Source organism: Ictalurus punctatus, chromosome 28, assembly GCF_001660625.3.
Source record: "Ictalurus punctatus breed USDA103 chromosome 28, Coco_2.0, whole genome shotgun sequence".
NCBI lineage: Eukaryota > Metazoa > Chordata > Actinopteri > Siluriformes > Ictaluridae > Ictalurus > Ictalurus punctatus.
The window spans coordinates 19,218,458-19,232,524 of NC_030443.2; the positions used below are offsets into that span (position 1 = coordinate 19,218,458).

A 14,067-nucleotide genomic window follows, 5' to 3' on the forward strand; every position below is an offset into this window, starting at 1 on the left:
AGAGACAGAGAGAGATAGAGAGAAAGCTGGAGAGAGAAACAGAGGAGGGGAGTGAAAGAGTGAGACACAGAGAGATGGAGAGAGAGATGGAGAGAGCCAGAGAGAGATGAAGAAAGACAGAGGGAGACAGAGAGAAATGGAAAGAGAGAGATGGAGAGAGAACGATGGAGAGGGAGCGATAGAGAGAGACAGAGAGATGAAGAAAGACAGAAGGGGACACAGAGAGATGGAGAGAGAGAGATGGAGAGAGCCAGAGAGAGATGAAGAAAGACGGAGGGAGACAGAGACAGAGAGATGGCGAGAGAGCGATGGAGAGAGAGATGGAGAGAGAGATGGAGAGAACCAGAGAGAGATGAAGAAAGACAGAGGGAGACAGAGAGAAATGGAAAGAGAGAGATGGAGAGAGAACGATGGAGAGGGAGCGATAGAGAGAGCCAGAGAGATGAAGAAAGACAGAAGGGGACACAGAGAGATGGAGAGAGAGAGATGGAGAGAGCCAGAGAGAGATGAAGAAAGATGGAGGGAGACAGAGACAGAGAGATGGCGAGAGAGCGATGGAGAGAGAGATGGAGAGAGCCAGAGAGAGATGAAGAAAGACAGAGGGGGACCCAGAGAGATGGAGAAAGAGAGATGGTGAGAGAGCGATGGAGAGAGCCGGAGAGACCAACACACCCTCACACAGTAAAGACTGAGGAACAGAAGAATTTTGTAAACCCAGTCAGAATAAACAAATGACAGAAACACTGGAAGTAAACTATTTGTCCTGTTGGGAAACACAAACTAAAGTGTTATTTGGTGTAAACACACGGTACAGCGCGTCAGATTATCTGAACACGTCACTGATCCAACACTGAGGAACAGCTTGACGAACACACACAGTCCTGCTGCCCCGAGAGCAGAGACTGTACCAGCCGTGTACACTGAATAAAACAGAGACGGAGTTGCACTTCCTCACTGAGTTCACTAAATATAACCACATTCCACCCCAATTCTTCACCAAAATGAAGACAAACTGCCCCACCTACTGGGGGAGCACAGAGAGAGCTGCACACACCTGCCACCAGGTGAGGGACAGGGAGTGACCATGCACGCAGACACTATTATATATATATATATATATAAAAACATATATATAAAAACATATGTGTTTTTGGGGTATATATGTGTATGTTTATTTACATGTAGGTATACATATATATTTCTTCTCTTTTATTTTTTTCCTCTCTGGGCCTTGAGCCTCATTACTAGTGTTTCTGTTTGACTGTATCGTTGAATGTACGTACATTCGTTTCTACTTGTTTATTTCTGTAGTTTACATTTATGGCATTTGGCAGACGCCCTTATCCAGGGCGACTTCCATTTATCTCACTTATACAACTGAGCAAAGAGGGTTAAGGGCCGTGCTCAAGGGCCCAACAGTGGCAGCTTGGCAGTGCTGGGATTTGAACTCACAACCTTCTGATAAGTAGCCCAACGTCTTACACACCGAACCACCACTGCCCATTAACTACTCTCTAAAGTGTCTGTATCCAAGCTTGAGCAATACAAACGCTAATATCTGCCATGCCAATAAAGCAAAACCTTTTGACTTTGACTTGAGAGAGATGGAGAGAGAGATGAACATTTCATTCCAATGCCTTTAATTACAGGTTTACTTTGTTTACAGGATTGTGAGTCTCTGTGAGGAAAGAGGGAAAAGAGTGGAGGAAAACGGCTCAGTCCGGGCTGCGCCACTCGCGGCGCCAATCTAATCCCTCACTTTGTGATCAGGATGATTCCAGCGAGCAAAAACTGCACTGGAATATTATACTGAGTATATTACACATTTACTGCCTTTCTGCTCATCTAATCGAATCCGCTGCCATCTCTTCATCTTTCTTTCTGTTTAACTGAATAACAACACTGAATGTGTGAAAAGAGAGGAAGTGTAAATATGAAGTGTGTAAGTGAGTGAAGAAGCTTTTGCACACACACACACACACACACACACACACACACACACACACACACAGTGAGAGAGAAGCAGCGAATGTCTGTGAAAGAGAGTGTGAGGTTGAAAGAGCTCCAGGAAGCTCATCCTCATTTGTTCTCTCAACTGGAGGCCGACAAATAGCTTTGACCTTGGCGGCCCGGGGAAGCTCTGCCCTCTAGAGGATGAGTTAAACACTGCAGAATTACTCTGAGCAAGGGGGGGGGAGACACCCAATTAAAGCTTCAGACGTTTTCTGCTGGAAATAAGTGCACTCTGAGAGACACATGAAGAAAATGAAGAGAGAGGGAGAGAGAGAGAGAGAGAGAAAGAGGGGAGAGAGACAGACAATAAACAGGAAGGGAGTGAGAGAGAGAGACGAAGGAAACAGTGAGAAAGAGAGAGAGAGAGAGAGATAGTCAGTGAGAGAGGGACAGAAAGACAGAGAGAGAGAGACAGAGAAAGTGTGAGAGATAGAGAGGCACATTGAGAGAGAAACATAGGGAGAGAAACAGAAAGAGAGATAGAGATAACTTCTAAAGTCAGATAACAAGAGCACAGGTATGTGTGGGACAAACCGTAACTGATCATCTCCTGAAATATGAATAAAGATTGCAAATCTTTATTATCTGTATCTGATGTAAATTCTGTAGGTTTTATTTTTATCCGATGTAAACGACAGAGGTTTTATTTTTATCCAATGTAAGCGACGGAGGTTTTATTTTATCCGATGTAAACGACGGCGGTTTTATTTTATCCGATGTAAACGACGGAGGTTTTATTTTTATCCGATGTAAACGACGGAGGTTTTATTTTATCCGATGTAAACGACGGAGGTTTTATTTTATCCGATGTAAACGACGGAGGTTTTATTTTATCCGATGTAAACGACGGAGGTTTTATTTTTATCCGATGTAAACGACGGAGGTTTTATTTTATCCGATGTAAACGACGGAGGTTTTATTTTATCCGATGTAAATGACGGAGGTTTTATTTTTATCCGATGTAAACGACGGAGGTTTTATTTTATCCGATGTAAACGACGGAGGTTGTATTTTATCCGATGTAAACGACGGAGGTTTTATTTTTATCCGATGTAATCGACGGAGGTTTTATTTTTATCCGATTTAAACGACGGAGGTTTTATTTTATCCGATGTAAACGACGGAGGTTTTATTTTTATCCGATGTAAACGACGGAGGTTTTATTTTATCCGATGTAAACGACGGAGGTTGTATTTTATCCGATGTAAACGACGGAGGTTTTATTTTTATCCGATGTAAACGACGGAGGTTGTATTTTATCCGATGTAAACGACGGAGGTTGTATTTTATCCGATGTAAACGACGGAGGTTGTATTGGGAGTTTTTGTAAATGGTGCCTAAAACTCTAATACAGTTCACTGTTTTTTTCTCTCCTCATGATAAAGAAAATAAATAACTATAACATCTTTTTTTTCTTTAAATTGAAATACAGTGGCCCCAAATAGTATCTGGACACTGAAGCCACACCTACAAATGTATGAATTTTACTGCATTAGAAAATAACGTCAAACCCAGTGGCATTTACTGTAGAGAAAGATACCACAAGTACACTTTTGATAAAAACCCGATTAAAGATTCAGTAAAGACAGTTACAGGGTTTTAGTGTTTAGATGGTCATCCTTTTTTCCCCACAGAACTTCTTGGGTATGAAATCTGCCAGTTTCGGTAACAGTAACGCTGGAAGTTTCCTCCGAGTTTCAACCAACAAAACTTTCAGAAATTCCTTCGTCACTGAATCCCGTAGATGCTCTACAGAGTTTAGGTCAGGGCTCTGGGACGGGTTCCTTCAGAAGAACCCTCCTTTACACTGGATCGTTATCCTGCTGAACAATCCACTTCTGTCACTTATAATAATTTCTCCGTTGATTTCTGCAGGTTTGTACATGATGCACCAACACCGCTGTAGGAGAAACAGCCCCAGCCTCCTCCATGCTTTAATTTACTGCACCTTCATGCCCTTAGTGCAGTTTGGTTGGAAAACCCTCTGCCACCATCAGATTCATCCAGGTAACATTTGGATTCATCTGAAGCTAAAAGAGTTCTCCAGAAGCTGCTGTTCTTCTGCAAATGTCACCAACATGGTGTAGTTCATCACATGAACTATGGAGTACTTATAGAACCGTGTCAACCAGAATAGGCTTAAGGGTCCAAATACTTTTTTTTTTTGGTCTAATTATAGACCAAGCATATCTATTTTATTGGGAAATGTCTTGCTTCAAAAGTGAGCTTGTGCTTGGTTTGACATCTTCTAATGCAGCGTAAGTGTGGTTTAAGTGTCCAGATACTTTTGTTTTTGTCTCAGTCCAGTACATCTATTATTATTATATATTTTTAAGTGTCTAAATACTTTTTGGGGCCACATTATAAAGTTACATAATTATACACTTGCACGTTTTTTTGGTCTGAACACGTAGACGAGACAGAAAGAGGAGAAAAAAGTGAACGAGAAACAGAGGTGAACAACGAGAGATAGCAACATCAAGAGAGGGCGAGCGAGATAGAGAGAAAAGAAAGAAAGAAATGTAAACAAAGTGAAAGAGAAAAGGAAAGCGAGAGAGCAAAAAAAGAAATATGTACAAGAAGATAAAAACAGCGAGAAAGACTGAGAAAAGAAAAAAAAAAGAAATTTTCACTCCTCTGTATTTTCTGTTGTTGTGATTCTGTTGCAGCTGCTTCTGTCTCACTCTCTGTCTGTCTGTCTGTTTCTCTCTCTCTCTCTCTCATCCTCTCTCTCTCTCTCTCACACACACACACACACACACACACACACACACGCACGGTTAATAAAATGGAATTAAGTGAGCTCTGTGTTCATCGCTTTTGGGAGTCAATGGTTTCCGTATGGTGTAAATTATTCATGGCTTCGGGACTCTATGGCAGTGCGACAGGTTGAAGTGCGCTCTCTATGGAAAGGTCTGTTGTGTAACGGGATTTAAGGTCCCACTGGGGCCGGACACGGCGGTTTGACCGGGGCCTTCGCCGGGTCCCCCTCCTAATCCTACCCCAGGGGCAACGGCGCAGATTGCAGGTTCCCCCTCTTTTAGAAGAATGAACGCTGAATGGTGCTGATTATCTTTCATACGCTGAGCAGCCACCAGCCTCGGCAGATGACACAGTTACAGCCATCACAACTGGTGATGTATTAAGCATCAAGTGTGTGTGTGTGTGTGTTGGGGGAGGTATTAAGGGTTTAAGTGCTTTACAGCTTCAATATAACTGGATTAGAGTTTGGAAAACAGTCAGTTAGAGGTGTGAAATACGCTTTTGGACTCACATTAAAGATGATATGCATTACAGATCCAGACTGGACCAACAGGTCTGAAAGAAAGCAGCACAGAAGCCTTATTTATTTACGTTCTCTTCCTTCCTTTCACCAACTCACACGGTTATTTTGCCCAGCTAACAATTTATATTATAATTTAGTTCCTAAAAAAAGTCGAAATTTTCTGGCTGCGTTTCTTTTTTTTCTTCTTCTTCTTTTTTTTTTTTTTAAAGAAGTTGTACGTAATGTTCATATGCAGATCTTTCTCCAATGCCGCTGCAAAATCTTCAGCTGTAGTACCGTTAACACAGACACGATTATCGTTAGTTCGATGCTAGTTTTATGCTACGTTTGAACAAACTATTTCTTGGAAGTTGAAATTTTCACTGGTGGAACTCGTGGAATTTGAGTGTAATGGAGTCTTCTCTTTGTAATTTCCCAACACATCTAAGAGAAAAGTCGGCGTTCCCGATGGTTCTGTCTCTTTTCCGCTGTCACTGTGTCTTTACATGGAATGAATAAAACGTTTCACGCCTATCTAGAATCGTTAGCTACAGTTTATGCTCTGCGTCCATATTTCCTCGACCTCGCAATAAAAAGCTCGGTTTGGGGCGGAGTCAACAAAAAAGTGCTTAGTTAAATTCCTGATCACGCAGGCGGCTTTTGGGAAACATCGTGTTAATGTTCCTGCCGCTTGTCTCCTTTCAACCACTGCAGCTGTGTCTACAGTGTCTGGATAAAAAGCTAGCTAGATAGCTAACGTTAGTCATTGGCTCATTTATGCGGGACTTCCAATAGCGCCTAGCAACTTCATCATGTTCCATGGTTCCTGATCTACTTTCTTTCTGATGGTGATCATCTACCCGTGAAAGAACCCCCTACAGGGTTCTGGTGGTGCTTATAGCAACTGGTCACCTTCAGGAATCTGATGGAAACCATTAAACCAATTCACATTACGTGATTTACACATTACGTGCTTACAGACTGTGACGGTGTTTCGTTTTAGCAGCTTTTAACGTTTTGCGTCCTATGTAATGACTTCATCGGCTTGACGTGTTACCGAGGAAGATAAAAGTGTAAACTTCTCTGTCCTGGAGATGTCAGAAACCTTACAGCTCGACCTCTGAATGTTTCAAAGCACTGACACTGGAGACTCCTTCCATAAATGTTAAATAAACGCCTCCTCAACGTATCTTTTTCAGCGTCCGTTGTACGAGTCCCTGTGAATGAGCTGTTACTATAGAAATGGTTTTAGAACCAGCGCGCTAAGGTACAGTAAACCTGCGCTACTGTCAGATAATCCATCAACATCTTCTGAGCAATCAGAATCCAGAATTCTGTGGTATAAATGCAATAAGGCTGAACGCTGAGCTCTCCGTTTAAAAAAAGTGATGACTCTTGTCAGAATCTGGGCCAAGGTCACTCTGACTTCTGGAGAACTTTTACGGTCTGTGCAAAAGAATTTCAAGCTATTTTCAAAACCAAGCGGCTCTGAAGTTGACTTATAACCTCCGAAGTGAAAGCCCAGAGCGCTCATTAGCTCGTCCGGACTCGTGAGTCCGCCCGGCTGATAGATGAGCCTCAGAATGCTTAATATCATATTGTGCATCTTGAATTGGCTTTTGATGTGAATCCATTGGTTATGGTACAGAAACGATTGAGAAGTCGCCCTTTTTCTCCCCATTTCGCCATAAAAAGCTTTGACGTTGGCCTCAAAAGGGGTTTGTCCTCCCTCTATGGAAGTTAGTTTCCAATTCAGTGGACTTCTTGGTCTTTCAAAAACGCTGGGTCAAACTAATGAATTTAATGAACTCTCCCCGACACAAAAGGCACCATTTTGGCATTTGAACTTTCCCAAAAGCAGACGGGCAGGTCAGCAAACTCTTTCAAGAGGTTTGTACACAAATGTGACAGTGTTTAGAGTGAGGCGCTCTTCAGCGTACCCCTAGTGACAAGTTTGTTCAGAGTGTCGCTCCTCTCGGCTATTGTTCATCCATTCTCAAGCAGTTCCTCTTTCACTCCCCAACACACTCCCTAACAACAAAAGTGGAAGAATGCGACCACATTTTCACCAAATTTTCACACACACACGCAAAACGGCCTGCCGAGAGCCGGCCTGGCCGAGCGTTATCTCTTTCTACTCCTACTCCCTGTCTTTACCTTTATCTACAATCTCCGTATTGTCCTGTTCTCCATCTTCGCTGTGTCAGTCTCGGCCGAGAGGGGCGGAGAGAGGGATAAAAAGGAGAGGCGCACAAGACAGGAAGAGGGAGGGATGAAGGGAACAGGGCCTGAAGCACCTGCTGTCTGACGTCTGATGCTTTAATGAATCAATTTCACTCCCCGATTCAAAAGATGAGAAAAAGTCCATCAGGAATCCAGCTCCTCCCAGCGAGACACGCCAAACTGGTCCGTTTAGTTTTAATTAAATGAACGGCAGCAGCCGTCTGTACGTTTACTGGGGAATAAACGTGCTGTTTTTCTCTTTACATCCTGAAAGAACGACAGAGTTTAAATAAAATACAATCATTTCTCCTACCTCTTCTTCATCTTCTTATTTATTCCCTTAGAGATACTTTTTTCTTTGCTAATTCATTCCTTGATGCTTTCTTTTCTTTCAGCGTTTGTTTCCTCCATCTTTATTTTTCTTTGATATTTCCTTCCTTCCTTCCATACATCCCTCTATCCTCTTTCTTTTTTTTTATTTTCCACATTTTGTTCCTGACTAATTCCATCCTTTCTTTCTTTCCTTCCTTCCTTCATTCCTATATTCCTATAAAAAAAAGTCAGATCTAGATCTCTAAAGGATTCTTTGGTTGTCATGAAGGTTCTATGTAGAACCCTACAACAGAGTGTTTATCAGAAACGGTTCCACTGCAGAACCCCTTTTAGGAGGCGAGGAACCCTTAACTACACCAACAGCCCCTTTTTCCTAAGAGCGCACATCTCTCCATCATCCCTCTCTTCTGATCTCTCTTTCATCCATTCTCTTTTTAATAACTCACATGACTTTTTGCTGATGATGCTTGTCATTTTCTTTCATTTTCTTCTCTTCTTTTCCTTTAATCTGTTGCTTTTTCTCTTCCTTTTCTTTCTTTTTTTTGAGATCTGTGAACAAAACCAAAATTTTAATTACATTTGTAATGTTGTCTTTTTAATCATTTACTTTCAGCTCATTGGATGCGCAGGAAATTTTAGGAAATGTACTTCCTGGTTTAGTTGTCATGGAAAACCTTGTCTGCGAAAATATGGACGATTTTTTTTTTTTTTTTTTAGACTATCAAATATAAAGTGTAAATCTGACACATTCTCTCTCTCTTTCTCTCTCTCTCTCTCTCACACACACACACACACACACACACTGTAGAGTAAGAAATAATAAAGCACTTTGTGTGTTTGCACTTCATCAATAACGCATTTATTCCCACTTATTTAAACATTTAGCCAACGGGATTCCAGCTGTTTGATGTCGACATCCAGGTCGCGATTAATGAAGATTAATGAGTCCGTTTGTATTCAGAGCATCTGAGTGAAGCGCTAACCGCATTAGCCTTTAGCATCATAACGGCACGGTGGGCCGAGTTTGGCGTGAGAGACTGTACTGGCACGAAGCGAAAGAAAGGCAGTGTTGTCACAGTGAGAACTACACTCGCAGGGTGATGAATAAAAAAATCCCCCCCAGTTCAGGGAAAAAGGGGGCATTTGCATGTGCAAGGGAAGCGGCCTGAATCATTTTCATAACCCAATATCCCCTTTTCTTCCCAAATCTCTATGGAGCGCTTTGTGTTTTGGGGCTGCCTTTTGTTTAAGTTTGCGTTTGATTTTCTTTTTTTTTTCCTCTTCCTCATTCAATCTTGCATCTGACTTCTCTCTCTCTCTCTCTCTCTCTCTCTCTCTCTCTCTCTCTCTCTCTCTCTCTCTCTCTCTCTCTCTCTCTCTCTCCCTCCCTCCTCCGTCCTAATGACTGGGGGTGACCATTCTCACTCGCTCTCCATCTCTCTTTGTGAGAGAGTGTGTGTGTGTATGTGTGTGTGTGTGACGTCAGTCAGCTGAGGGCACTGTGCTCGGGGTGTAAAATTTGTTGGGTGTGTTTTTGTGGACGGGTCACTGGGCATTAACGGCAGCTCCCAGCCTTCCTGCAGATGCAGCTCTATTGAGAAGGACGACACGCGGCGGGACGCATCCCAATTCCCCCACCCTTCCCTAACAACGCACTCTAGAAACCAACTTTATACAAAAAGTCATCGCTGTATATATATATATATATATATATATATATATATATATATATATATATATAAATCATTTTCAGATACACCACTTATGATACAGTCTGCTTGAAATGCCTCAGCGGTGTGACGGTGCTAATAAATCTAACTCGGACTGAACCACCTCTGATGTCCGCTGTCACGTTTCTACTCAATCCGTCTGACAAAACAAGAGCTGCTGGGTTTTCTAAACAACTCGAATGCCCTGCTGGTGCCACTCCCACGCCAAGACCACAAAAAAACACTGAGACCACTGTTAGAAAAAAAAAAAATGCACACAAGTGACAATTACAAACACACCATTGTGCACTGATGACTCTTAACACATGCACACAAAAAAACAAAACAATACTTTTGTATTTTCCTTTTAATAACCATCATAAGCTAATCCAGTTTAATGTCACGCATTTATCACGTATACTTTACCGCCGAAAAGCTGCACAAAATAAATGATGATTTCACAATGCACTGGAATAAAAGTAGAGTGGGAGTAGAAGCCGTGATAGACAGGGGGTCGACGGAGTTGGAAGATTGTCATGTGTTAACATTTATTTATTTTAAGCATTAATTCTTGTAGTCTTACTCAAATACATTTCCATGTGGGGAAAAATAGTTCTACTCCTTACATTTCCATTTAAACCTTCCAAATGCACATTATAAACCTATTTTTTTGAAACCTATTGTTTCAGTCGGATATCGGATTTAATCGGTTTCTGTATATTGTAATTATTTATTAACTAGATTTAAAAGATCTAAGCAATTCTGAACCAATTTGCATAAGCGCAGCCAAAGTTGTTTTAATTTTAAAACAAGTGGTTGGATTTCATTCGATTTCATATGAACGGAATAATAACTTTTCGTACAAACTGAGTTGTTCAATTGTTTACAAGTTAATTATAAATAATTTCCGATTATAACTGATTTCTGTTAAAATAATTCATTTCGCGTTCTGCCCAACGTTAGGAGATCATGAGTTCGAATCCTGATGATGCGACAGCCATCAATGGCTGGGAGGCAAGGAAGCAGAATTGGAAGGGAGGGGCTTTACTCTCTCTCCCGCTGCCAATCACAGACACAGATTTCTGAGGAAAAAGAGTTTAAAAGAGAAAAAGAGTTAGAAAAAGGTTAGAAAACCATCTCTAAAAGAGTTTGGACTCCACCAATCCACAGTCAGACAGATTGTGTAGAAATGGAGGAAATTTAAGACCATTGTTCCCCTCCCCAGGAGTGGAGACCAACAAAGATCACTCCAAGAGCAAGACGTGTAATAGTCCATGAGGTCACAAAAGAACCCAGGGTAACTTCTAAGCATCTAAAGTCCTCCCTCACATTGTCTAATGTTAATGTTCATGAGTCCACCATCAGGAGAACACTGAACAACAACGGTGTGCCTGCCAGGGCTGCAAGGAGAAAGCCTCCGCTCTCCAAAAATAACATTGCTGTCCTTCTGCAGTTTGCTAAAGATCATGTGGACGAGCCAGAAGGATATTGGAAAATATTTTGTGGACGGAGGAGGCCAAACTAGAACTTTTTGGTTTAAATGACAAACGTTATGTTCGGAGAAAGGAAAACACTGCATTGCAGCATAAGAACCTTCTCCCATCTGTGAAACATGGTGGTGGTAGTGTCATGGTTCAGACCTGTTTTGCTGTGTCTGGACCAGGACGACTCGCCATCACTGATGGAACAATGAATTCTGAATTATACCAGTGAATTCTAAAGGAAAATATCAGGACATGAACTGAGTCTGAAGAGAAAGTGGGTCATGCAGCAAGACAACGATCCTAAACACACGAGTCGTTCTATTAAAGAACGCTTAAAGAAGAATAAAGGTAATGTTTTGGAACGTCCGAGTCAAAGTCCTGACCTTAATCCAGTAGAAATGTTGTGGAAGAACCTGAAGCGAGCAGTTCATGTGAGGAAACACACCAACATCCCAGAGTAGAAGCTGTTCTGTACTGAGGAACGGGATAAAACTCCTCCAAGCCGATGGGCAGGACTGATCAACAGTTACCCCAGACGTTTATCTGCAGTTATTACTGCACAAGGGGGTCACACCAGATACTGAAAGCAAAGGTGCACATACTTTTACCCCTCACGGATATGTAATATTGAATCATTTTCCTCAATAAATAAATGATTAAGTATAATATTTTTGTCTCATTTGTTTAATTGGGTTCTCTTTATCTACTTTTAGGACTTCTGATGATATACAGAAAATTCTAAAAGGTTCACAAACTTTCAAGCACCACTATGTCCTATTATAAGACATAGTATGTAGTATGCAGTATACACAGATGGACGGATGAACACATATGTATGCTTTAGCTCTACAGTGATGCTCTTCGAGGTCAAATAGTCAGAGGGCAGCATTTATACTCCCTTCCAACCACACACACACACACACACACACACACACACAAACACACGGGCCGGGCAGGTGCAGCCCCTGGAAGAGACGGGTGGAGGCCCCTCAGCTCTCCCACCTCTTCACGCTGTTCAAGCGCAGAATAAGAGGGGTGTGAAAGGGTGCTCTCCAAAAAGCTATCACCTGCTCCCTGCACACTGCGCGCGCACACATACACACACACACACACACACACACACACACACACAGAGACACACAGACACACACACACACAGAGACACACATACTTTAACCTCACTAACCAAAAGCAAAAGTGTCTTTTTTCCCTTATTTGGACCAGCCAAATGTTCCCACAGATATTCAATCAGATATTCCTATCCTTGTGGGGACATTTATTCTACACCAAGATATAAAAACACACACACACACACACACACACACACACACACACACACACACACACACACACACAAACAAACCCAGATTTAGATCAGAGGAAGATAAAATAGGACTGAGACAGAAAAAATGTGAGTAATTATAAAGCTGTGTCGGCTTCGTCATCATTCACCAAAATGTTAAGTGCAAAACATGACACAAAAAGCTAAAATGGAAAAAAAAACCACGAAAAAGAAAGAGAGAGAGACAGAGAGAATGCCTCAGGGGAAGAGAAAGCTGCGTTTCATTGCTGGCGTACACGCTTTGAGCGTCAGAAACTGACATTGGTCATGGCCATAGAGAGTGGTGAATTGGCTGAGGAGTGTGTATTGATGGACAGAGAGAAAAGAGAGAGAGCGTGATGACAGAATGAGAGAGAGAGAGAGAGAGAGAGAGGCAGAAAGAGGAAAGTTGTGTGTCGACTCCCTGCCCCTCCCAGCACCATTGTGCGCCTGAGTGAGTGTGTCCTCCGCAGGAATGTATCTCCTCCGTCCTCCTGATGGATGAGGCCTTGTTCTTCACTCCTCCGCCCCTCCCTCTGAAAGCTTCTTTCTCTCTTCTGTCTCTCTTTTTGGCCCGCTCCCGCTTTCATCCCATCCTTTTATGGCCGCACCAATAAAAGTCAACCATCCTTCACTCTTCTTCTTCTTTTTTTTTTGTTTGTATGTATGTGTGTGTTGTGGGTTGGAGATGAGAGAGAAGGAGTTGAGGGAGGGAGAGGGAGGGGCAATTGTCTGATACGACACACACACACACACACGCACACAAAATTTCCTTTATTTAATAAAATCCTGGATGTAAAATTGCAGCTACAAAACAAAATTAGACAAAAAAGGCTTTGTGTACACTGTGTGTGTGTGCGCGTGTGAGAAAGTTTTCACACCCACTAGCCGGCTGCTGAGTCTAAATCAGAGAAAATATACTTTTATACTTTTGCTTTGCTTGCTATTTGGTTTATTTTCTCACTGCTCGTAATTAAATGAACCAATAAAGCTGCAAAAAAAAACTTCAGCATGTTTCATTCATCGGTCACTGCTGGAAAAAGTAAACGAACCTTTACTAAGTTAGTGCACGTAGAAATAAAAACAAAAGCGTAGAACGTTTGTTTGAGTCGGTTCATGTCGGTGAATTGGAGAATCCCATTGATTAAACCAGTCTGAATGATTCACTCATGAATAGAACCGATTCAATTCTCGAGTTCAACTCACTGATTCAATGATTCTGTCACAGCTAATTTCCACATTTCTTTCTGGAACTGCTGGTGTGTGAAACTTATTATTCCCTCAATGAAGAATAATAATAATAATAATAATAATAATAATAGTAAAGTTCATCATTCTTGGTGCTTGGGGAATAAGAAACTACAAGTCGACAGCTTATAAAGATATCCAGACAGAGTTTCTATAGTGTCTGTGTATGAGAGAGAGAGAGAGAGAGAGAGAGAGTTTAATTACAATTAGTGTTAATTACTTGTACTGTATATATAGTTATATGTATATAGTTATAAATGCATAATTTCCGCTAATTTAATAAACTGTTAAAATTTTGCTCTTTATATTCTCTTATTGAATATGCAGTAATTGTTAATGGGTGTATGAGCGTGTGTGTGATTGTGCCCTGCGATTTCGTTAGAACCCCGTCCAGCGTGTCCCCCGCTTCGTCCTCCGAGCCCCCTGTGATAGGCTCCAGGCTCCACACAACTTTTAAACTCTGTGTAACTA

The 14,067-nt window shown here is 41.7% G+C and overlaps 1 protein-coding gene across 6 annotated transcripts in view; it reads right to left on the reverse strand.

The window, feature by feature from the left end:
* gsx1 (GS homeobox 1) overlaps window positions 1-14,067 on the reverse strand; it is a 34,887-nt gene that overhangs the window by 9,238 nt on the left and 11,582 nt on the right. For 5 of the 6 annotated variants that reach the window (XM_017460253.3, XM_047151792.2, XM_047151791.2 and 2 more), the window contains one exon: window positions 8,281-8,383. The gene's annotated coding sequence lies outside the window, so the exon portion shown is untranslated. Of the gene's footprint in view, window positions 1-8,280; window positions 8,384-12,788; window positions 12,830-14,067 lie in introns of those variants that run through there. The other variant, XM_053677136.1, reaches the window with a different exon arrangement.